The sequence below is a fragment of the Marmota monax genome, unplaced genomic scaffold, assembly GCF_021218885.2.
Source record: "Marmota monax isolate L192 unplaced genomic scaffold, Marmota_monax_Labrador192_F-V1.1 WCK01_AAM20220418_F8-fsc00028, whole genome shotgun sequence".
NCBI classification, from domain to species: domain Eukaryota; kingdom Metazoa; phylum Chordata; class Mammalia; order Rodentia; family Sciuridae; genus Marmota; species Marmota monax.
In genome coordinates this window covers 5,075,750-5,102,479 of record NW_026694779.1, presented here as the reverse complement: position 1 = coordinate 5,102,479, position 26,730 = coordinate 5,075,750, and positions in this window count along the sequence as shown.

Sequence of the window (26,730 nt, the reverse complement as noted above, 5' to 3'; positions counted from 1 at the left end):
GTCTCCCATAGATGGTACCACGTTCTTCCCTGGGCAAGATTTTTCACCTCACAGTGCCCCAGTATCCTTGTAGTACAAGGAGAATAGATATTTCACAGAATTGTCATAAGAAATAAATGACCTAAATCAGAGATTACAAGGCAAAATGTGGTCTGTAATGAGATATGAATAATTGCCATTATTTAAAATAACAATGATCTCTGTTCCAGATAGAATATTCCAGTCTGGCTTGAAGGATTTGAGCCTTAACACAGAGAAATTGAAGTTCCGCATTAATCTTACACATTTCTAGTTATGTAGTTCCAGGGTACATGAACCAACTCTCAGCTTTCTTGGTGCAAATGGGTACCCAAAGATTAGGATTTCACAGTGAATAAGGCAGACACAATGTCACTTTTCCTTTAACCCCACATATGCCATTAATGTCATCCCAAACTTGATGTTATACATTTTTTTCTATTACACAATATTTTGGTGAGAGATATAATTCACATACCATAAAATGCACTTGTTTAAAGACTGCAATTCAATGGCTTTTAGTATATTCATACAACTATATGATCATAATCTCTAATTCCAAAATATTTTTAACATTCCCAAAAGAAACCCCATATCCAATAGCAGATACCTTCCAATTCCCCTCTCCTAAGTTCCTGACAAATATTAACCTACTTGGAATGTCTCTATGGAATTTTACATTTTTAGATTTTTTTTTTACAAATGTAATCATAATGTTTGTTTTGTGTTTGACTTATTTCATTAATATGTTTTGAAAATGGGTTAGTTGGCTTTCCATTATGAACGGAATACCTGAGATAATCAACTTAAAAAGAGGAAAGGTTTATTTTTGGCTCATGGTTCTGAAGATTTAAGCCCATGGTCAGTTGGCCATGTTGTGGTTGGGCCTGTGGCAAGGCAGCACATCATAGTGGAAGCATAAGGTGAAAAGAAGCCTTCACCTCATAGCCAGAAGTAAAAATGAGACAGAAGAAGAGCAATGAATGGAGACCCACCATTGCTTTCAAGGGTATATGCCCTCAATGACCTATGACCTCTCATGAGGTCCCACTTCTTAAAGGTTTTACCATGTGTTATTCAGCTTTTATTACAATGCCTGGAATACCTAACATGAACAACTTAAAGGAGGAAAGACTTTTTTTAGCTTGTGGTCACACAGGTTTCAGTTCATGGTCACCTTCTCCATTGCTATAATCCCAAGGTGATACAGAATACCATGGGAGAAGGGTAAGCAAGAGCAAATATTCTTACTCATGGCAGCCAGGAAGGAGAGAAGGAAGGAATGGGGAGTGGGGCAGGGATAAGATACAGTCCCCAAACCACACCACCAGTGTCTCACTTCCTCTAGCCATGCCCCACCTGCCTACACATTTACCACCTCCTAGTAGTCCATTCAAATTATTAATCCATCAAATGGATTAATCCACTAATGAAGTTAGGGCCCTCATCATCCAGTTTCTTTCCTAAATGCCCCACCTTTGGACATGGCTGCACTGTGGACTGACGAAGCCTTCAACACATGAGCTTTGGGAGGACATTGCAGATCCAGCCCAGGAACAACCACCTTCCAAGAGTGTCAAGCCAAAGACCAAGTTTTTAACATAAGAAACTTTGGGGGCATTTCAGATCCAGACTATAGAACAAGGATCGTTCATGTTGTAGTATTTATCATCATTGTCTCTTTGGAGAAATATCTATTCAAGTCCTTTGCTCCTTTTTTAAATTGGGTTATTAGGTTTTTCAAATTGTTGAATTAGAATACTTCATCTAGGCCACACATCCTCATTAGATTTAGACATTTTTTAAAATATGAAGGCCTTTCAAATTGCTGCAAGCCTTTGGTTAACATGAAGAGTTATGAAAAATTTGATTTGAACCACTAGTGCCACTAGTGCCAGAGTTCTCAGAGCTTTTAGATAGGAAACGATTTTTGGATGTTCTGACTCTGCCATTTGCTGTAAAGAGTTTGCATTTCTTTTTTTTTTATTTTTTATTGTTGGCTGTTCAAAACATTACATAGTTCTTGATATATCATATTTCACACTTTGATTCAAGTGGGTTATGAGCTCCCATTTTCACCCCATATACAGATTGCAGAATCACATCAGTTACACATCCATTGATTTACATATTGCCATACTAGTGTCTGCTGTGTTCTGCTGCCTTTCCTATCCTCTACTATCCCCCCTCCCCTCCCCTCCCCTCCCCTCTTCTCTCTCTGCCCCCTCTACTGACATTCATTTGTCCCCCTTGTATTATTTTTCCCCTTCCCCTCACTTCCTCTTGTATGTACTTTTGTATAACTCTGAGGGTCTCCTTCCATTTCCATGCAATTTCCCTTCTCTCTCCCTTTCCCTCCCACCTCTAATCCCTGTTTAATGTTAATCTTCTTCTCATGCTCTTCGACCCTACTCTGTTCTTAGTTACTCTCCTTATATCAAAGAAGACATTTGGCATTTGTTTTTTAGGGATTAGCTAGCTTCACTTAGCATAATCTGCTCTAATGCCATCCATTTCCCTGTAAATTCTATGATTTTGTCCTTTCTTAATGCAGAGTAATACTCCATTGTGTATAAATGCCACATTTTTTTAATCCATTCATCTATTGAAGGGCATCTAGGTTGGTTCCACAGTCTTGCTATTGTGAATTGTGCTGCTATGAACATCGATGTAGCAGTGTCCCTGTAGCATGCTCTTTTTAGGTCTTTAGGGAATAGACCGAGAAGGGGAATAGCTGGGTCAAATGGTGGCTCCATTCCCAGCTTTCCAAGAAATCTCCATACTGCTTTCCAAATTGGCTGCACCAATTTGCAGTACCACCAGCAATGTACAAGTGTACCCTTTTCCCCACATCCTCGCCAGCACTTGTTGTTGTTTGACTTCCTAATGGCTGCCAATCTAACTGGAGTGAGATGGTATCTTAGAGTGGTTTTGATTTGCATTTCTCTGACTGCTAGAGATGGTGAGCATTTTTTCATGTACTTGTTGATTGATTCTATGTCCCCCTCTGAGAAGTGTCTGTTCAGGTCCTTGGCCCATTTGTTGATTGGGTTGTTTGTTCTCTTATTGTCTAATTTTTTGAGTTCTTTGTATACTCTGGATATTAGGGCTCTATCTGAAGTGTGAGGAGTAAAGATTTGATCCCAGGATATAGGCTCTCTATTTACCTCTCTTATTGTTTCTTTTGCTGAGAAAAAACTTTTTAGTTTGAGTAAGTCCCATTTGTTGATTCTAGTTATTAACTTTTGTGCTAAGGGTGTCCTATTGAGGAATTTGGAGCCCGACCCCACAGTATGTAGATCGTAGCCAACTTTTTCTTCTATCAGACGCCGTGTCTCTGATTTGATATCAAGCTCCTTGATCCATTTTGAGTTAACTTTTGTGCATGGCGAGAGAAAGGGATTCAGTTTCATTTTGTTGCATATGGATTTCCAGTTTTCCCAGCACCATTTGTTGAAGATGCTATCCTTCCTCCATTGCATGCTTTTAGCCCCTTTATCAAATATAAGATAGTTGTAGTTTTGTGGATTGGTTTCTGTGTCCTCTATTCTGTACCATTGGTCCACCCGCCTGTTTTGGTACCAGTACCATGCTGTTTTTGTTACTATTGCTCTGTAGTATAGTTTGAAGTCTGGTATCGCTATACCGCCTGATTCACACTTCCTGCTTAGCATTGTTTTTGCTATTCTGGGTCTTTTATTTTTCCATATGAATTTCATGATTGCTTTCTCTATTTCTACAAGAAATGCCGTTGGGATTTTGATTGGCATTGCATTAAACCTATAGAGAACTTTTGGTAATATCACCATTTTGATGATGTTAGTTCTGCCTATCCATGAACAGGGTATATTTTTCCATCTTCTAAGATCTTCTTCTATTTCTCTCTTTAGGGTTCTGTAGTTTTCATTGTATAAGTCTTTCACCTCTTTTGTTAGGTTGATTCCCAAGTATTTTATTTTTTTTTGAAGATATTGTGAATGGAGTGGTTGTCCTCATTTCCATTTCAGAGGATTTGTCGCTGATATACCGGAATGCCTTTGATTTATGCGTGTTGATTTTATATCCTGCCACTTTGCTGAATTCATTTATTAGCTCTAATAGTTTCTTTGTAGACCCTTTTGGGTCTGCTAGGTATAGAATCATGTCATCTGCAAATAGTGATAATTTAAGTTCTTCTTTTCCTATTTTTATGCCTTTAATTTCTTTCGTCTAATTGCTCTGGCCAGTGTTTCGAGAACTATGTTGAACAGAAGTGGTGATAGAGGGCATCCCTGTCTTGTTCCAGATTTTAGAGAGAATGCCTTCAGTTTTTCTCCATTCAGAATGATGCTAGCCTGAGGCTTAGCATAGATTGCTTTTACAATATTGAGGTATGTTCCTGTTATCCCTAGTTTTTCTAGAGTTTTGAACATAAAGGGATGCTGTACTTTGTCGACTGCTTTTTCCGCATCTATCGAGATGATCATATGGTTCTTATTTTTAAGTCTATTGATGTGGTGAATAACATTTATTGATTTCCATATATTGAACCAGCCTTGCATCCCAGGGATGAATCCTACTTGATCATGGTGCACAATGTTTTTGATATGTTTTTATATCCGATTCGCCAGAATTTTATTGAGGATTTTTGCATCTAGGTTCATTAGAGATATTGGTCTGTAGTTTTCTTTCTTTGAAGTGTCTTTGTTTTTGATGGTTTTGTAGCTGCAAATTCTTTTAACTTTTGTTTATCGTGGAAGGTTTTAATTTCATCTTCCATCCTGAAGCTTAATTTCACTGGAAACACAATTCTTGGTTGGAACCCATTTTCTTTCAGTGTTTGAAATATGTTATTCCAGGATCTTCTAGCTTTCAGAGTCTGTGTTGAAAGATCAACTGTTATCCTGATTGGTTTACCCCTAAATGTAATCTGCTTCCTTTCTCTTGTAGCTTTTAAAATTCTATCCTTATTCTGTATGTTGGGCATCTTCATTATAATGTGTCTAGGTGTGGATCTCTTATGATTTTGCACATTCGGCGTCCTGTAGGCTCCTAGGATTTGGGATTCTGTCTCGTTCTTGAAGTCTGGGAAGTTTTCTCGTATTATTTCATTGAATAGAATGCTCATTCCTTTGGTTTGGACCTCTATACCTTCCTGTATCCCAATGACTCAAGTTTGGTCTCTTTATGTTATCCCATATTTCTTGGATGTTCTGCTCATGGTTTCTTAACAGTCTTGCTGAGCTGTCTATGTTATTTTTAAGTTGAAATACTTTGTCTTCATTGTCTGATGTTCTATCTTCTAAGTGTTCTACTCTGCTGGTAGTATTCTCCATTGAGTTTTTAAGTTGGTTTATTGCTTCCTGCATTTCTAGGATTTCTGTTTGTTTGTTTTTTATAACCTCTATCTCCCTGTATAGTTGATCTTTTGCTTCTTGGATTTGTTTATGTAATTCATTGTTGAAGTGATCTTTCATTGTCTGATTTTGCTGTCTGATGTCTTCCTTGAGACTCCAGATCATCTGAAGCATGTATATCCTGAATTCTTTATCTGACATTCCATCTGCTGCAGCTATTACCTCTTCTAACGTTGAGTTGACCTGCATTGCTTGTGGTCCTTTCTTTCCTTGTCTCTTCATACTGTTCGCGTTCCTTTCTACTTGGTGAAACTGTTGTGCTATTGAATTTTCCCCCTATATATTTATATTGGTCTTGTATAGTTGCAAAGTCTCCCTCACAGGCACGGGCGGCGGCTCTGCCCCTCCTCCAATTGGGGCAATGTGCCTACCACGCTGGCAGGCCGCTGGGCCTGCTCTGCCGGTCGGTAGCAGGTCCGCCTACCTTGCAGGCGCGGGCGGCGGCTCTGTCCCTCTGCGGGCCGCTAGGCTTGTTCTGTCGGTGGTCGCAGTTCTGCCTACTTTGCAGGCGCAGGCAGCGGCACTGCCCCTCTGCAGGCCTCTGGGGCTGTTCTGCCTGTGGGTCGCAGGTCCGCCTACCTTGCAGGCGCGGGGGGGGGGGCGGCTCTACCCTTCCTCAGGCCACTGGGCCTGTTCTGTCTGTCGGTTGCAGGTCTGGCCTGTTCTGATGGTGGTCACAGTTCCGTCTACCTTGCAGGCGTGGGGGGAGGGGGCGGCTCTGCCTCTCAGCAGGCCGCTGCTCCTCTTCTGCAGGTGGGTCGCAGGCCCACCTACCTTGCAGGAGTGATTGGAAGCTCTGTCCCGCCGCGGGCCACTGGGCCTTTTCTGTCGGTGGTCACAGTTCCGCCTACCTGGCAGGCGCGGGGGGTGGGGGGCGGCTCTGCCCCTCAGCAGGCCACTGGGCCTGCTCTGTGGGTGGTCACAGTTCCCTCTACCTTGCCAGCGCAGGGGGAGGGGGCGGCTCTGCCTCTCAGAAGGCCGCTGAGGAGTGATTGGAAGCTCTGTCGAGTTTGCATTTCTTTTTACTTCCTTGTGTGAGCAAGAAATAAAGTCAGCTTTTTTATTTCATCTTTGACCAGACTGTGGTTACCACTGGCATGGTAATACCAAAACTGTTGCCACCACTACCACTAATTTCCCCATGACTTTTCATTCCTGAAAATTAAATGTACCTATCAATGGAGTGTCAAGCCCACATCCAAATTTCTCAAATTTTGAGGATGATTTTTTTCTTTTCTGATAAAGTTAGATCATTGGAAGTAAGAGGCTGGAAACATTAATCTAATAATACATTTTTTAATTCTATTTGTGTATAAGAAAGCCACTATGGAGACTCAATAGCTGGGTCACTCTTGCAAGTAGAATTAGTACTTGTATCAAGAACAAGCCCAGACTTGTTACGGTTAAGTTAGGGGTAAAGGTTAGGAAAGATTTTGAATCAGGAATTTAAGCACAGAACAAGTGCCTGAACTAAAGTTTAATGCTATGTTCTCAAACTTTTAAAAGAGAACTGTATAATGTTGCCATTTTTATAGGGCCAACTTCAGATAGCAAATATTCCTTATCAAATAAGAATAAAAAGGAATGGTGTGGGTAAAGATTTTAATATTTTTAGCAAATTTTAGATTAAGCTTCCACATTAGCATATTAATGTCCCCTAGAATCTTTGGAGTAAATAAAGTATTAACTCACATTTTCTGGGGTCTTTAATTTTCTCTCTCTCTCTCTCTCTCTCTCTCTCTCTCTCTCTCCTACCACAAAAGAAACCTCAGGGACACTTTGGGCAATACTGCCTTGTGGATGCACATATGTCAGTAGGAACAGTTGTAGCTGACATAATGTCATTCCGGAATGATAGAGTGTCTTTGTATTGAAAAATGGGGCCTAGGTCTACAATTGTTTCAACCCAACATCTGCAGATATATTTCCCAAGATAATCAGAGGTACTGTGCTTGAACTGTAAATGAGTTATCTTCATGAGCAAGATACCTTGAGAAACATAAAATCCACCCTCCTAGATGTAAGATGACAATCTGAGAGCAATAAATCCTCCCATTTTTCAGCTGAAATATCCCTCAATTGTCATCCACACATATTCGCAAGTGATCAGAGCATGATGGGGAAGAGTGACAGTTTTCATTGCTGGTATTCGCTATGGTTACATCCTGAGTTACTGTCTTTCGGTAGTACGGACATGATTTGCATAGGATAGGGTTCAGTAAAATCTTAGTCAAACACTGTTCAACAAAATTGCAACCTGGGAAAGTTGGTGCATGAATAACTTAGATAAATGAGAGAAAACCAAAATGTGGTATTATTAAAACAGTAGGCACCATTTTGCAGAGAATGTACTGTAAGAGTGGCTCAACACACCCCTAGGAGACACAAGACTTGTTTCTAAAGAGGGTTCTGTCACTTAATAGGTGTACATATTAATGAACTATTACTAGGATTTCATTTTCCTCATTTGCAAGGAAAGGAATGTTCCAGAACAACCTAGTCCCAGGACATAATAACTTGCTGCAAGTTGTCTTAAGACTGAAGAAAGATGAAGGTAGACCCAAGATTACACAAAGTGGAATGTATTGAGGGACTTACTGACAGGGCATTGTCCTGAATGGCAACAAGTCCAAGTGGAAGAAAGGGGAAAGGACTGTAGGGTAGAATCATAGAGAAGAAAGACCCAACCAACCAGATGGTAAACTTCAGTACAAAAAGTGACAACTTATTTGCACTCATAATTCACTCAGTCAGAGGGTATGTGGCATTCCTGGGAAGACCTAGTGGTCCATCCCTTAGTGAATGCCTTAATCTGTTTTGTGTTGCTATAACAAATCATCGGAGGCTTAGTACTTTACCAAGAAAAGAGGTTTATTTTGATTCAGAGTGTGGATGTCTAAGAGCCTGATCCTGGCATCTGGTTAGCTTTTGGTAAGGACTCATACCATATCCATTCATGGTGAAAATGTAGAAAGGGGAAGCAAGTGCAAAGGGAAGAGCATATGTGTAAGCAAGTGTGCAAGAGAGATCAAGGGGAGGTGCCGGATTCACTTCATAACACCCTACTCTTGTGGTAACCAATTGAGTCCCCAGAGAGCAAGAATTAACTCCTAAGAAAAAAAGCGTAATCTTTCTTAACAGTCTCACACCTCTCAACATAGCTGCGTTGGGAATCAAGCCTGAATATGAGTTTTGGTGGAGAAAAACAATATCCAAACCACAGAAATGAAAAAGATGCTTCAAATTTTTGTTTTCCCTTTTTTTCTTCTGAATATCTCAAGGAGAAATAACACTTTTTCCTCCAGAAATAAATAATAATCTTCAGGATCATAGACTTGGCAGGCAATAGAATTTATCTATAATTGAATAATATGATTTATTTAATTGCATTTATTTTTCTAGTTATATTCCATTTATAAAAATGTGCACTTGTTTTCCATGTACAATTATATACAGTTCCCCTTACAAAAAATGTGTTTGTCAAAAGAAGCAATTAATTGTAAAATACAGAGTGAGTCTATTTAATTTAATACCATTGGAAACTTAGAAGCACAGCATAAAGAAGGACAAAGTGTAGGGTAGCACTCTATGCAAGGGAAATAAAGAGTACAGGATTTTAGAAAATGGGCTACAATGGAGTTTTTGTAACTGGAAGCACAAAGCAAACCTACTGTTGGCTCAATATCTTTTGGAACTGAATCTCGTTAAGTGTTAGTTTTGCCACATGCAAGGAGACACATTCTTGTCCATTCCTTCTCTTACTAGTCTCGGGTGTCTTATCAAAGCCTGTTATTTCACATGGCATTGTAGGTATAGGGTCCTTATTAGTGTATACTTTGCTCTCTTAGCTTGGTGACTTACAAGGGATACCCAGGAAACTTCCAGAGCAGTTGAGACAGAAACATGGTAGAGCATCTATCCTGCAATAAAAATGTGGATAGGACAATTAAGTACTATTAGGGGAAGACAGGGTTCCTACTTCCTAGTTTCTCTCTCTCTCTCTCTCTCTCACACACACAAAAAAAAAAATACAAAAGAAACTGTTAAAGGTAATTCCTTCTTGAACTTTGAGAGAAACTGAGGAGCCATACATGCCTGTAATCCCACCTGCTTGGGAGGCTGAGGCAGGAGGATCACAAGTTCAAGGCCAGCCTCAGCAACTTACCTAGGCCCTAAGCAACTCAGCAAGGCCCTGTATTGAAATTTTAAAAAATGAAAATAAATGGGCTGAGAATGTGGCTGAAAGTTAAGTACCTCTGGGTTCAACCCTTGGTAGAAAAAAAGAGAGGAGGAGGGGAGGGAAACTGGGGGAACATGTGTAGAAGAAAAAATACTTCTGGTCTTCTCTTCTGTTAGGTCTTTACCTGATGTTTTTAGTATGAATTCTTTAAACTTAAGACAAGTGTTCCCTACAGTTTTAGCCCAATGTCAATTATAAAATGTAATGTAGGTAATGTTAATCAAGAATTTTCTGTTACTAAGACATCCCACCTTAGTAACTATGATCATGAGATCTGATCTGAGGAGCAAATGCTCCGGATAATGACAGAGACGGGTCCATCCTGACCTCCCCACAGGCTTCCGCATTCTTCTGCCATCAATACTTGCATCACAATGAGATTTCATTATTTTCCAATAGCCTAAAATAGATGTTCCACTAAGATTCAATAAGAACTATTAATATAAATTTGCAAAAACAGATAAAATATCTTCATGACAAGGACAAACTGCATTTGGACTTTTGCTATAGTGGTTGTGAGATAAAAGCACTTCCCTCCAGTTTCCCTCAGAGGTACCCTTTGGTCCTTTCTGACCACTCTTGTGTTGTCGACTGGCATCTCCTCTGCTCACCCAGTAGGTGTGGACGTTTGTCATGTTTTCATCCTTAAGTCTTTTCTCATCTACCCATGATTTCCCACCCCAACAATTTTATCAACTATTAGGATACACATTCCACGGTTATTCTGAACTCCCATTTTCCTCTTTAACATCTCCATGGATTGCTAACCATATGCTTCTATATCTTTCCACCATCTGCATCAGAAATCCCTATACTGTTCTCACTCTTAACATTCCCAAACACCTTACGTATCTTCTCTCCCTGTCCTTCATGCATACTCCCCATCTCAGAAAACAACACTGATGCTCTCTCTACCTTTCCATCCCTCAGCATCTTTTAGCTGACCTCTCACTAAAGATTTGACTAACTCAGGTTCAAGAGAGCACATGCTTGTAATCTCAGCATCTCAGGAGGCTGAGGCAGGAGGACAGCCAAGTTCGAGGTCAGCCTCAACAATTTAGTGAGGCCCTAAGCAACTTAGTGAGACTCTGTCTCAAAAAATAAAAATGGCTGGGATGTGGCTCAGTGGTAAATTGCCTCTGGGTTCAATGTCAAGTACAAAAAAAAAAAAAAAAGACTTGACTATTTTTACCTTACCACCCATCCACTCTCCACTGCAGAAGGAGCTTTATATAAAGCATGGTAATACACAGAGCACTCCCTTTAAAACCTACAACAGCCACTGTGCATAAAAAAGAACAAAAACAGGACATTTCTTAGCAATGGCACTTGCTATGGTATAAATGCCCCACCAAAAATCACATCAAAATTTTATCCCCCTTGTGAAATATTAAGAGGACAGGACCTCTGGGAAGTAATTAAAGTTAAATGAGGCCATAAGGTGGGGCCCTCATCCAATAGGATTGTAGCTTCATCCAAAGAGAAGAGACCTGAGCTATGATGCTCAATCCCTCTCCCCATGTGATGTCCTCTACTATGATGTGATGCAGCTAGACAACCCTCAGCAGCAGCTCAGCAGGTATATCCCTCAGTCTTGGACTTCCTGGACTCCAGAACTGCTAGAAATAAATGTCTTTTCTTTCCACAGTACTAGGGATTGAACCTAGGGGTGCTCTAACACTGATCTACATTTTCATTTTTTATTTTGAGATGGCATCTCGCTAAGTTGCTTGGGGCCTCACTAAGTGGCTGAGGCTGGCCTCAAACTTGCAGTCTTCCTGCCTCAGCTTCCTGTGTAAATGACAGGTATGCTCCACTACACCTGTCTAGAAATGAATTTCTTTATAAATTACCTGTAGTATTCTCTAATACTCTGACCTGAGCAACAGAAAATGAACTGTAGTACTATTCCTTTGCTTAACTCAATTTCATTCCCCACTGTACCAATTCACCTGCCATTATTGTTTAAGTACTTGCTCTTACCCATACAGCCTTTATAGGAGCTCTCTCTTCTGTCAACACCCTTCTACCTTCTCTAGCGGATATATATGAAGTTTTCGTCATTTGAGTTCAATATCTAAAATCTCTTCATATTTGACATTTTTTCCCACCCCTTCCCACCCACCTAACATACACCCACATAGGCTCTTTTAACATAAAAGTCATCCCAACTGCACTTTAATAATTATTATGCTGATATCTATATTTCTATGTTTCCCCTTTGCAGAATATACCCATTCCAGAGGCAAGGTCCAGATCTGAGCCATTTCACATTTTTTTGCATTCCTACTGTTCCAAGTGTCTGCATCTAACAGGAACTCTGAGAACCATTTTGGATGAATAAGAAAAGAAATATGTAAATAAGGCAAATGATTGTGGGTCCCCAAGAAAATGACAGTAACCACTAAGAAGTCTGTACTAGGACTAGATATCATTCCTCAAACTAAAAAGGATGATTTTCCAGTTCCCTTTCCCTCCAAATTCCTCCACCAATGGATAATAATTCTCCAGATCAAAAGCCCAGCCAGTGTCAACTCTACAGGTGTGGGTGAAGATTAATTATAACTCTTAGATGGGGATTTGGAACATTAATAGTTCTTTACAGCAAATGCTTGAGAAATTTAGAATTGTTAAGCACACCTGCACCACCTGCTGCAAAAGCTTGTCGGTCAAGTTTGCGATACATTCACAGCTCAAGTATTAAAGTTTAACACTCCTCCCCTGGGCTGGGTAATGACTGCAGCATAGCAATCTCTCTTTGTTACCTCCTGACATTTCTGAATTACCTAACAACAAATAGCTGGCATCTATTCTGCAGCTGACATTTGAATCTGTATCCTTTGTAACGATTATCATTTATCAACTATCAGCTATTGATTGCTCCCATCTGGATCTTGGATGAAGGTAAGGTGGATGGATCTGTATTTCAAATAGACCTGGTACACAGCAACCCAGACTAGGTAAATGAGCTGGCAAGGAACAAAATGAATAGCACCAATCCAAATCATATTAACTTTTAATGAGCCAAGATTAAAACAGCTCCGGGGACCTAGAGTTCTGGGGGAGGAATAAAAAATCCAGGCTGATGAAATACCATTTTGACTAGCTTTTGCAGAGGCTGAGATTCTGTTTTCTATGAATTCTGCACATTTTCTATGCAGCTGAAATACCTATTAAGATACATATTTCACAATGACGGTTAGCATCCCAGCCCTTCTTTAATGGGGACGGCAGGAAGATGGAGTTTAAATCAGAGGAGGGGGAAAAATGCCCTGGGAAACTTCCTAAATAATTAAACTCAGTTCTGAGTCCAGCTCAGTGCCACCAAAATAGGATGCAGGTTTGAGAAAGCTGAAGAATTGATTGAGGGTTTTTAAAACTTAGGCAGGTTATCAAATTAGAAGAGAATTATGAGAAATTTGAATTTAGATCCTCTACTTGCTATTTTTAAAATATAGCTAGAGAGGTATTGTGGCTAATATCGCAAATTGACAAGTCAGAATTCACCACTATACTGGGTGTGTAGCTCATTTAAGGTGTACATTTATCAAGCAGAAGGCCCTTGGTTCAATCCCCAGCACCCCAAACAGAAAGAAAAGGAAAAAGGAATAATAAGGTAAATGAATTTACCCAAATTATCTACTAATCTATATAATGAGAACAGTAATAACTCTTCCCTAAGTTATTGGACATAAGTTTGCTGCTTAAAGTTGCTTAGCACCGAGAAATAATGCAATAAAAGGTTATTATTACTTCATTTATTCAAAAAATATTTATTGAATGCTTACAGTGTCCTAAGCTCCAGATTAGGAATAACAATGGCAGGTGAAAAAAATCAGCAGAGTTTCTACAATTGTGCTAACAGATGATTAACATAATTCCAATTTGTGGTAGGTACTATCTAGATATCAAACAGGGGTTTTGATGAGATAAATATAACAGATCAGGGAAGGCATTTCTAAAGAGGTGATATCTTAGCTGAAAATTAAGGAAGAGAAATGGAAAATCTGATAGAAGTAGGAGAAAAAGCAGAGGTCAGAGCATATTCAATGGTCCTGGTGGGTAAGAAAATGTGTGGGTATGTGAGGAACTGAAGAAAGACGAGTGTGTTTAGAATATTATTTACAGGGAGGTTGCAGAGACCTGTGGGGCAAGACCAGGCACAGAATTTTTGGTCATGGTGAAGAGTCAACATTTTGTACTTAGGTGCACAGGAAGCTATCGAAGAATATTTAAATGTATCCATTATGTGTTCAAATTTGAATAATTCAATATTCTCCCCCAAACACAAACTTGCTTCTCTTACCAGATCTAAGGCAATGTATAGTGAAATTTTGGATTCCTGTGTCAATTTTCAACACTGACTCCCCTCTGGCAGCCAGGCATTCTTACACCCCAGATCTTCCCATTCCCAAGAGGAGAGAGCCATAACACTACCTTAGAGCAAAATGTAACCAATATATACATACTGAGGGTCAGTTGAGAGTGTGTTGGGTTTATTCTTGGGAGGGTAGGTTAAGCATCACAATCCTTAAAATTCATTTCAAACCTAAGAGAGCAAATCTCACTCTCCAACACAATCCAGGTTCCTAGTTTATATGAATAAATGCATCTTCCAATGACAACCACATTTTTAAAAGTTTTGTGAATAACAGCCTTGTGGTCAAATGTTATATGCCTTGTAGCTAGAACAAAGGAAATGAGCCCACTATTTATTTAATACTAAATATTAAAGAGGAAAATAGAACACGTATAGATTCAACTTCATAAAACTTTTACCCCTCTTGGATAGTCTGCTGATAGTACTTCTTTTTATCCTTCTCCTGACCAAAAGGGCAAGATAAATAACACTCAGGTGTTTTATTAATAAGATTATTTCCTCCTCCAGATATCCTAACAATATATTTTTTTTATAAAGAGTCAGCCATGCCAGGCCTGGTGGTGTATGCCTTTAACCCCAGCTGCTCTGGAGGCTGAGGCAGGAGGATCATGAATTCAAAGCCAGCCTCAGCAACTTAGTAAGGGAGTTCCTAAACAACTCAGCAAGACCCTGTCCCTAAATAAAATATTTTTAAAAGGGCTGGGGATGTGGCTTAATGGTTGAACACCCCTGGGTTCAATCCTCAGTATTAAAAAAAAAAGTGTCAGCCCAATTAAATTGAACTCTATAATCCTAATTTCCTAAAAGATCTACACACTATAAAATATACCAGCATAACTACATCCAGGCGTATCCAATGGTGAAGAGCAGAAGTATAATACCTTATATCATTCTGGAACTTGCTGTTGGAGGAATTTCTGTGATAAATTGTGAGAAATCATAGTAACTTCCAAGTTCTTAGGTAAATGCCTTCTTTGGCTATGTTTAAGATGCCTAACCTATAATATGCTTCTTGCAAGAATTTTTGGAATTTGTAATACTGGGAAGAACCAAAGAGGGGAAAGTAACATGTGATCCAACCAGAGCTACTAAAAATCCTACTCTAAGATTACAGGATGCAGGGATTGTTCTTTTTCTCATAGAAATTCCATGTCACCCTTAAAAGCGTAGTCATTCCAATAGTGAGTGAAGACACAAATTAATAAGTATTGTCACCTCCACTGGCATAGAATGCTTTGGAGTGTTACTGATTGTCTTTGATTTCTTGCAAACATTCACCGCTAATGGAAAGTTAGACATCAGTGTATGCTAGGGTCCTGAGACAACAATGCGAAATGGCGAGGGCTACATTCTTGTATCTCTCTGTCATTCCCTAGTGTCCTGGTATGTGATCCCCTTGGCTTCTCCCAGCCCTTCTCTCTCCCTACCAGTCTGGCCCGAATGCAATCATGTCAGAGACAATTCTTTGGAGATTCCCCCATTCTCTTAGTCTACAACCCTTGCGCAGTATGTTTCCTGCCAGTCGTCCACCCCACTACATGCTTTCTCTGCTCCCAGGCTTGTCCACCAAGGCTGGACAAAAGCATCACTATATCCTCTTTTCTACATTATGCTCTGAACAGGGCTCTGAGTGGGGATGCTTTCAAAGTCTTCTCCTTGACCTTGCTTCATATTCTTTCTCATTGTCCATGGGGACTGCGTCAAAGTTTACTAGATGGCCCATCTGCAGGCACCACCTCAAACTCCTTGCACTCAAAAGACTTTAACTAATCTAGGGAGAAAAGAACAAACCAGGGTGCCAACTCCTTCAAATCTAGTTTTCCTTCCATTCATTTTTCTTCTACTCCTTGCTGACCCAGGAGGAGAAGGGTCTTTCTGCCAATTGGAGACCAATTACTCCAATTCTAGTTGTATGTTTGTTTTTTTCACTGCAGATTGAGCTCTATGATAAAACCTATGTTTTATCAATTTTCTGTGGGATGAACACTCAGACGAGTGGTAGTGGCTCTACCACTGAGCCACATCCCCAGCCCTTTTTATTTATTTGTTTTCTATTTTGAGACTGGGTCTTATTGAGTTGCTTAGGGCCTCACTGAGTTGCTGATGCTGGTCTCAAACTTGCAATCCTCCTGCCTCAGCCTCCTGAGTCACTGGGTTTACAGACAGTGTTCCATCCTCTACACCCAGCTTTTTTGAGCAAATCTAATCCTCTTAAAACATTATTCTAATCACTACTTTAAAAATGTCAGCAGATCCCCTCTGCCTTTCAGCCTGAAGTCACTCTCTTCACTGGGTCTACCAGACCTTTTCAAGCTAATCCGGTCTTATTCCCATTCTATTCCTTCCCACTCAATGTTTACTGAACAGATTTGGTCCATTAAGCATTACCCAAATGTACTATGCTCTTCCACAACTTCATGTCTGTTACTTTGCCCTCAATGCCATCCCTATCCTCAGTCCTTCCCTCAACCACTTACATTTGTTTCATCCAGTGTTAGTCAGCTTTGGGTTGCTGAGACCAAATTGCCGACAAGAACAACTTAGAAGAGGAAATATTTATTTTGGGCTCACAGTTTTAGGGGTTCAGTCCACGGATGGCTGACTCTACTGCTCTGGACCTATCAGGCCATAAGGGCGTGGCAGGGGAAAAGACACTCAGCTCATGTGTCCCAGGAGAGAGAGAGAGGGAGGAGGTCTGGAGAGAAGATATAATCCCCAAGGGCATGCCCCTAGTAGCCTACCTCCTCCAGCCATGACCCACCTGCCTAAATTACCACCCAGTAATCCATTTGAATTATGAATTTATCAACTGGATTAATTCACTGATTATGTATTGACTCTCACAATCTAATCATTTCACCTTCTACATCCCTGAATTAACATGGGTGCCTTTGGGGATGCTTCATATATCAACCATAAGGTACCCCAAATGCTACACCCAAGAAAAAGAGCTGATATTTACTGAGTGCTTACTATATGCTTCAGAATCTGGGCTGAGTGCTTCCTATACATTATTTCATTTAATCCTCAAGATAACCTGATGGATAGATATGCTTATTATGATCCCATTTTGTAAAAAGGAAAATTGAAACTCCAAAGGATAGAGTCAGTTCTTTCAGGTGACGTGAGCAGTAAATAAGCTTGATCTGAGTGCATAGCCAACAATCCATCTGTTCTTGCCACATGTCCTGAAGCCCTGGGTTTTTCCTATGTGGTTCTGTTTTCATTCAAGTCACCTTTCTTCTGGATCCATTATTATCTCTGTCCTCTGGTGCCATACTGCGAGCTCTGGGAGAGAAAGATGTTCTTATCCTTTTCTCTCTCTCCACCCCGCCAACATGCCTGGCAAATAGTGGTGGCCTCCACAAATGATTTCTACATCTGAATTTGAAATGAATGCATGATGCATATTGACTAAGGGTGGAGAGAAGCTTCAAGGCAAAAGATCTAATTAGCCCCACTGTGTGGGTGACTGCCAGCTCTCTGAAATGATCTATTTTCCACAGAGTCTCATAAGAGGGCAAACATTTACCGCTCATTCTCTGTATCCAAATCCCTAAACCTCTTGAAACAGGCTTCCTCTGTAGAACCATCCAAATTATAGTGAATACTTGAAAGAACTTTCTGTTTATAGAAACCTATGTTTTATCAATTTTCTGCGGGATGAACACTCAAATGAGTGACTTAGCAGTCCTGTGATACTAAGAAGTTAAAGGCCATTGAAAACATTGCAGAGGGAGAAACACAACTCTCTCATCTTACAGTCCTAACAGTCTCCTGTTCTCCCTGGAGTTTTCTGTGACATCCTAAGTTTACCTTGGGATGGAGACTTCTATACTGAAAAGAAAATGGCAAAAGGGGGAGGAGACGGTCAAGGAAGCATGGGGTGGGTGCATAAAATAGAGACCTCGCCTTACTCTCAAGACATCCATTTCTTTCTCAAATGGAAAACCTCTGAGTCTCTCTATACCCATCCAACATTCTGTAACAGGGTCCTCAATCTTTAAGCGATTTTCTAATGCAAGGTGCTAGTTCTCCAAATTCCATGGACACTTGATGTTTGAAACTGGAAAGACACAGTTTTATTTTACTTGAGAAGCAAATATGTGGATTCCTTTAATGGGGTATAGAAAGCAGGCTATGTTGAAAGACCTGGGAGGTATGTTAAGAAAGGCAAATGGGGAGACAAGGTACTGAACCCACCTGCTGGCTCCATCTTTTTACTAGCTGTCTCCTCTTGTACCCTACCTACTGTCACCCGTGCCCACACCTCACATGGACTTAGTGGAACACAAAATAATGAAAGACATCAAATGTAGGCTTACAGAGTGTCAAAATTATGGAGAGCACATAGAAACCTCTAGAAGACAGGGAGAATAAAAATCACTGGGGAGATTGAGTTTCCCCAGACGTCAACAAATCCCATGTAAGAGGTCCTGAGCTGTGCATTCCTTCCCAACTGTGCAGTCAGTGACATCATTTTGAGAGTGAAATTGGTCATGGTGGGAAGATCGGTACCATGGAAATTGGCAAACACTACAAATCAGAATGTTATCTGTTTTCCTCCAGAGAACTGGTTTACCAGAATACTAGGGTTATATTTTTATAAATATGAATCTCAATGAATTTTCCACAGCCCTATGGATTCTGTCTTCTTTCTTTCACTTTTTTAAAATGTCTATTGGTTTTCAAATAGTCAGTTTACTAAACAAGCAGTCACTGGCCAGATTTTATATACCAGGCATCAAGGTAAAGGAGTTGGGGACAAAGTGGTACAGAAAATAACAAAGTCTTGCCTTCATTAAACTGAGTACAATGGGGGACATGGGTATTAAGAATGCTAATTAGTTATGGTTATATATTAAAAGCATAACATGTTATAAGAGTATATGAACCTGGAGCACAATATAGGCCAAGGAAGTGACATTAAATGTCCTACTTAAAGTAGGATTTTCCTATCAAATTTTTACAAAATGGTCTATTTGACTTCAGAATGTGTTTTGCAGCCCAAAAGATCTGAGTTTGAATCTTAGAGTCAAATATTCTCATTTGGAGACCTGGGACACTTTATCAAAGCCTTGGTTTTCTTTTCAATAAAATGGAGAAAATCTTAGTGCCTACTCCATGGGGTTGATGCCAAGATTGAATTAATGGCATATGAAAGATCTAGCTAGCCCCGACCTGGCACATAGCTGCTATTGGGTAAACAATACCTATGTTGATGAGGAAGATCGTGCTATCATTTTTCTTCCCACATCTAGAACATTCATTCTGTCCATGCCTTTATAGGATCTCAGCTTTGCCTTTATGTGCTATTTCTCTGAGAATGTTGGGGACTTGCAGAGGCCATCTGGAGATGTGGATATGGGCCAAATCATTGCTAATTGCTTAAGCGCTCTGGCTCTCCTTGGTAATGGGTTTGGCGGGACTAATTAGTGCAGACCACATGACATTTTTTAGTTACTGGTAGGAACTTGAACTCAAGCCAGCATCTCCTAGTTCCTTTGGAGGTTGGAGGGGAAACTTCAGAGAGTTGCATTTAACAAGGAGCTGGAAGGAGTGGGTCCTGTCTACTCCCATGCCCTCCCTGTGGGAGTTTTCTGTGACTGAAAGGAGCACAGAGGTTGTGAATAGAGGAACAGATGGAGAGTGGGAACACTGACTTAGCAGCTTTTAGCGACCTCTGAGGATGCATCTTTAGGCAGCTCCAAACCCTTATCTTGGGTTTTGATTTGCTAAGCTAAGGCCAGGGTCAGGTAGGAAGCATATGCTAGTTCTAGGATTTACCTACCATTTAGCTTCCCAGCTTCCCATTTCTGTATTGCCATCTGTGGTATGTCTCAGTCCCAATAACCAACATCATGACATGTGTTTATCCAGCAGGGTGCCTGGCACACAGTAGGGACTCCATGAATGTCAGCTGCAAAGATGATTGCAGAGAAGGTCTGTAATGCTGTCCTATACCACAGTCTGCTTCTTGATGGCTCTCCCTTCCATCCACCTACCTTCTTTGCTCATGTTAATACACAAAAGGGAAATCAACCATTTATGGGGAAATGCCCCTTGGCATCAGATAAAGCACAAGGACCTGGAGACATCAGCATTGGAAGCTCATTGGTCTTGTTTGGAGACAGACTACTGGGGTTTCATGTGGGGAATTCTATAGACATAGATGCAATGCCCCCTTTCTCTATCATGAACCCTATGGTCTTCAGAATTCAGTTAATTCCTTTAAGACTTGGCTTCCTTTTCTGGGAAATGGGACTAAGAAAAACACTTGCCTCCAAACTATAGAGATAATAAAAAGATGAGTGGATGCCCAGAGCTAGGAGAAAGGGAGGGATAAACAGGTCAAGCACAGGGCATGTTTAGGGCAATGAAATGACCTCTATGTCACTATACTGCTTATACATATCAATATACATTTGTCAAAACTAAAGATATACAGGACAAAAGACAGAAGTAGGAGATTAGGAAAAGAGAGAAAAGAAGAAGAAGGAATTTTATTCTTTGAGAACATAAATAAAAATCCCTTTGAATCACCCTCTAGATGGTGTGGTATGTGGCTGCTCAGTAGGTAAGACATCTTCTTTGCCCCCCATGACCTCCAAGGCATAGGAGTTCTATTATATTAAGTGATAAACATAGCCAGTGACCACTGCTATTGTTTGGATCTAATATGTCCTCATAGGCCCATGTGGTAAAGAGAGAAGAAAGGATGAAGGGACCTCGGGGAAGATGCACCCTTCCAGAGGCACCCCAAGTTATCCATCTCCTCCAGCCAAGTCCCACCTGTGTACAGTTACCAGACAGTTCATTCAAACAAGGATGGACTGAAGAGGCAAAATCTCTTATCATCTAATAATCATTTTAGCTCTGAACATGCCTGCATTAGCAGGAGCTTTGAGGGGGATACTTCATATCCATACCATAATACCCTAGCTATTTTTCCTAGCAGGGAAAAAAAACACAATGGGAAAGGACTCAGGTAAGGAAAACTGGATAAGACAAGATATGTTAATAAGCAGGTGACTAATGTCAATAGGGACTAAATCCCACAGCCTGCTTAAGGCTGCTGGGACTGTATAGCTCTCTCCTCAGCTGTCCCATGGAGAGCGATAAAGCTGGGTGTTTATCCTGGACTCTTCCCATCCTGGATTAAGAGCAGCTCCACAGAATCTGTCTTCTAGTTTGCTCCACCTGCAGGCTAATCAGGCTGACAGTTAGAGAGGCCCTGGGCAAAGAATTGTAGGGCACAATGTCAGATCCCTCCCTGTCCCCCAAAACAATGCTTTGTCCAGATTGGATTTTTGAACATCCATGGAAAGAATAGGAGTTGGAGTACAAAACAAGACAAAGAATAATTTTTGCAACTTATTGCACTAAAAGCACTTATATTCTTCATCCTGAGCTCTGAATCGTGTTAAACTGGTGCTGGCAGCATTTGGAGGGGCATTTAATCTCTTGATCCTGTGCCAAATCATCTTGGTGGGGCTGAACATTGTTCTGAGAAATGCAAAGAACTATGACTAAATTTCCATCCCTGGGGTGTCACAAGGAAGTAAGTTCTCAGCAGGGCACTGCAGCAGTGCTAGAAAAGGACCTACCAGGGAATGCATGAAGAGTAGTGTTTGGAGGAATAAGGCGGGTGCTCCACTAGACTCTTGTCGTTGGCCAGAAATGAAGCCAAAGAGAATATTCTTGACAGTGAAGGGAAGACAAGAATTCTGGGAAAGACAAATATTGAATTGACAGCTTCTATTGCTCTGTGTCTGTTTTTTTAGGACCCAATAGGGAAAACAAGATGTGGGGATCAAAAATGCCTGAATGACTTTGAAAGCCAGAGTACCATGTCATTACTCATGTCAACTCCCTTTCCAATCAGCTGGGTGGACCATGACCTAGAGTGGACAGAAGTTCTCTGGAAGGCTCACCTGCCCCCACATCCCTCCAGCTACTAGACTCTCACCTGCCCATCATGCCTCCACTTGCCACCTATATCAGCATTTCCCAAATGCATATTATCTGTGTACCACTTTTTGAGAAACTTGCTACATCTGTAGAATTATACATTTAATCTATATTTTAACCCCTTAAGATATTTCACAAAGAAAATCTTCAATTTCTAGTTAGGGGAATACCAGAATCTATCTTTACACATTTAGAGTTGAAAAAAAATAGATAAAATGAAAACAGAGCTAATTTTTCAAAACTCATGCTAAAGGATTGGGTATGTAGCTCAGGGGGTACAGCATTTGCCTAGCATGCATGAGAACCTGTATTCAGTTCCCAAGACACTGGCAAAAAGAAAACAAGGAGGAGGAGGAGAAGGAGAAGAAGAAGAAAGGCTCTCAGTTTAAGGTCCACTCACCCTCTTTTTTTTTTTTTGTTTTTTTGTTTTTGTTTTTGTTTGCTTTTTATTTATTTATTTATTTTTTATTATTGGTTGTTCAAAACATTACAAAGCTCTTGACATATCATATTTCATACATTTGATTCAAGTGGGTTATGAACTTCCATTTTTACCCCGTATACAGATTGCAGAATCACATCGGTTACACATCCACGTTTTTACATATTGCCATACTAGTGACTGCTGTATTCTGCTACCTTTCCTATCCTCCACTATCCCCCCTCCCCTCCCTTCCCATCTTCTCGATCACCCTCTTAAAAGGGAAAATCAGAAAGAGTTAAAGAGGTATTCAAAAGAAAAAAAGAGGTATTACCTCCAACTGAGACTCTTTCCTTAATGAGACCACTGATACACCTTAGCTATCAAGTGTGTACTATGCCAACTGTTGTTTAAGACAGTGCAGAATGAACAAAACAAGTATATATCCCTGCTCTTCAGAAGTTTACATATGATCCCTGTACCCATGGAGGGCTGGTTCTAGGATCCCTTAAGCACCAAAACCTGCAGATTCTCAGAGTTCCTCATTTAAAATGGTGTGATATTTGCATAGAAGCCACACATATACTTCTATTTAAATCGTTTCTGGATGACTTATAACATCTAATACAATGTAAAATCTATGCAAATATTTGTTATACTGTATTGTCTAAGGAATACTGACAAGAACAAAACTATATGTATGTTAAGTATAGGTGCAAAAAAAGTTTCTTTAGTGTTTTCTATCCATGGCCAATTTCACAGAGGACCAGTTGCATAAAGAACAGAAAGTTGTTTACCATACAATCTGACACTTTGCAAATGACCATATGATGTTATTATCTCTTATTATCATGCTATTTCTCAAAGATGAGCAAGGGAGACATAGGTCAAGGTTTAGCTTTAGATGTTTTGTCAGGGTCTGGCTTTGCATATGGATGACATCACTGGATCCTCCTGAAATACAGACTTGGCTGAGTTAGGTGGAAATTCGCACACTCAGCATTTTTGGGAGGAGGGGGAGAGGATCAGAGGAAAAAGACGTTAGCATTTGTTCAATCTAGCATGGCACTTAATACATTACACAAGATTTTCAATGCATTATTCTCCTTACTCTTTCAGAGAGGTGAGGATTATCAACTCCACAGAACATGTGGCATCACAAAGATACTAAATATCTTAGAAACCTGTTCGAGGTCAGAGAGTCCCCTTAAGGGATGGGAGCACTACATTTTGTAAACTCTCGATGCAGTGCTGTAAACAACCAGGGTGGCACTTTTCTCCTTCCAGACAAATTCTAAATGCATTAATATTTACTCCCAGAAAAGCAGGATGGAGAGGTACGCACAATTGTGACTTGATTTCTTATTGTCAAGGGAATGTGGCTGAAGGGCATGTGGCTGGGGCACTAAAAGGATTTTTAGACTTGGAAATATCTCCAGAGAAGGAAATCACAAGTAAAGGAATGTATATGTATATATAATCCACCTGGAAGGTACACTACAGAAATAAATAATCAGAATGGCCTCACCTGTGAGTCCCCAGAGGGCTGTGATTAACTGTCCAATAGCTCTCTAAGCACCCATGCCGTCTTTCCCAGCTCCACAGTGTGCAGACTGGAGAGGATGATTTGTGGAGCTGGTGACAGTTGGAGTCATGTTGCTTTCCTGTTTCTTTCAACAAGAGCCCCTAAGTCACTGGGGTGATTTTGTTTAAGGTGATTTCTCCCCTTTTCCAAATGACCCCATTCTCACTTCTATAAAGATTTCTAGCTTTGAAGAAAAAAGAGGAGAAATACCTTACAGCTATTTCAGAAAAGGTCAAGTAGAGGTGGAGACACCTGCAGGGTTCTGAGATCAGCCCACACAAATGACATTAAATACAAAGTTAATCATGTGCGCCCCACCCCCAGCTCCCCGCCCCAGACACTGGTACTATAACCTGTTTTCCACTGGGAGTTTTATTCTTGGCTTCAGGCACATGGGGCTTTTCTCTGGCTATCTTCAGGATTTGGCACTTATGTCTGACCATAAGCAATGGTTCTAGTTTAGATTTGGTCTTGAGAATATAAGTTAGGAGTGATGGATGGTTTGAGAGTCAGATTGTGTGGGTATGAAAACTAAATCTCCTATCCAACTACCTGTGCAACCTTGGATGACTGAATTCAAACCCTCTGAGCCTAAGTTATTTAATCTATACAACAGAATTTTGTTGTAGGACTGATGTAACCCAAGAGAAGCACACCAATGCAAATACCCTTAGACCCATGTTTAATTTCAACTAATGTAGTAGTCAGCTTCCCATCGCTGTGATAAAATACCTGAGATAAACAACTTATAAGTAAGAAAGGTTTATTTTGGCTCACAGTTTTGAAGGTTTCAGAGCCATCTGGCTCTGTTGCTTCTGCATCTGTGGCAAGGCAGCACATGGAGGTGAGAACATGATAGAGGAAACTCCACACCTTACAGCAGAGAAAAATGCATCTGTAGAAAACTGTGCACTGTATTGAACCTGAAGAATACCCCTCTAGATTGTCTATGGAAGCTAACGTACAATTTTCTAAGTTATACTTGACTAATAATAAGGCCACATAATTACTGTGCATAGACAAGCAAATTCTGTCCTGTCCAAAAGACTCCCTTTCCCACTATGTAAAAGCTATTTTTGCTTTCATTTATTTGCAAATCATTTCAAGATTCATGGTCCATTCTTTGTATTATCTTTTGAAATGGGCAAAATGTCTGTCTACTATTGATTATAAGTTAAATATTTAACACATGCTTATTTTTGTGTCTGTATGGGAGTTGTGATTTGAACCTACTTGGAAAACCATGTTCTAATAACTCCTTGGAATGTCCCAAGGGATTATATACCAATGGCCTGTGTATGGAACACAACTTGTATTGGTTTCCTCTTCTTTTACTCTGTACCTTGTTTCTCGCTTTTGGCTCCTTAGTAACAAATGTTCAAGTAAAATACATACATGCAAATCTTTGCCTTGTTTTGCTTTGTTATGGGGATGGAATGGGGGTGGGGAATAAGACACTGGAGTATGGAAGTGACTGTAAAAATATAAGTTATTATTAAATGAGTAAATTCGCAAACTTTAATCTAAAAACTATCAATAGAAGTTAGTTGGAATCTCGAGGCTAACAATGGAAACTGTATGTTGAGGGTGGCTGGCAGAGCAATAGAGACAGAAGGAGCCTGGGTCTCTGCCATTACGTTAACCATAGCCGGGGTATGCTTGCATGGAAGAAGAAAGTGTCTGCTCCTGAACATAACCATCACTCTGAGTTTTCTGAGCACATCTCAACATATGCATACCCTTTCTCTGAATCAAGCAAGCTCTCCAGTACTGAGCAACTTTAGTAGGCTTTTTCGTAAAAAAGCCATTTCTTCAGATAGATCGTCACTAAGTTGCCCAATTTAAAGATGTCAAATTTGTAATCTGCCTGCCTCACCCTTCTGAGTTCCTGTCATCACAGGTGTGACCATGGCACCCAGCTCATAAATCGGTTCCTGATATGGAAAGTCCTATGTATATGAAATAAAGAGGCAGAGAGAATATAAAACATCTATGAATAATTAAGTACAGAGTACTATAACCATGACTGAATAGAAATGGTATTGAACTCCAGTGGGCTAGAATTCTGCAAGACCTGGTACTGGCTAAGACATAACTCAAGTAGACTCATAAAGGTTTGTTAGGATTTAGAATAGTAAAAGGGTCATGGCAGGAAATGCAAGGCCTGAAGAAGAACATCAGGATGTACAGGAGAAAGGAGAGGGATGTAGATGGTCAGAGTGAGACAATCTCCCTATAGGCAGTGGTGGAGCTTGAGGAAGGTGTGAACAGGTCTCAGAGGGTCCCTTCTCTCCTGTATCACCAAGTCCAGTTGCACAGGAACCTTGAGTCTCCCTCATGAAACAGGACGCCTTGACATTTCCATTAGTGTCCCTGACATTCTTCACTTCCTGCTTATACTTACTGCAAATGAAGTTACCTGGATTCAACGAGATCAAAGAAGAAAAGCACCTAGAAGGACTGCCCATTAATTCTCCCCTTTCCTCTTTCTTTTCTTGATGACACCCATAAAATTCAGGCCTCCACAATTTGTACTTTAGTTTCAAAACCTGATTTCTAACAGTGATAATTAAGCCATTTAGCTTGTCTTCAGAATCTAATTGACATATTAAGTCTTATCTTCCTATACCTTTTAAAAAATAATGATCCTTTTATATCAAATGCTCATTATAATAATGGTTTCCAAGCCTGGTGTTAATTGTGTCTCTTGTTATACAA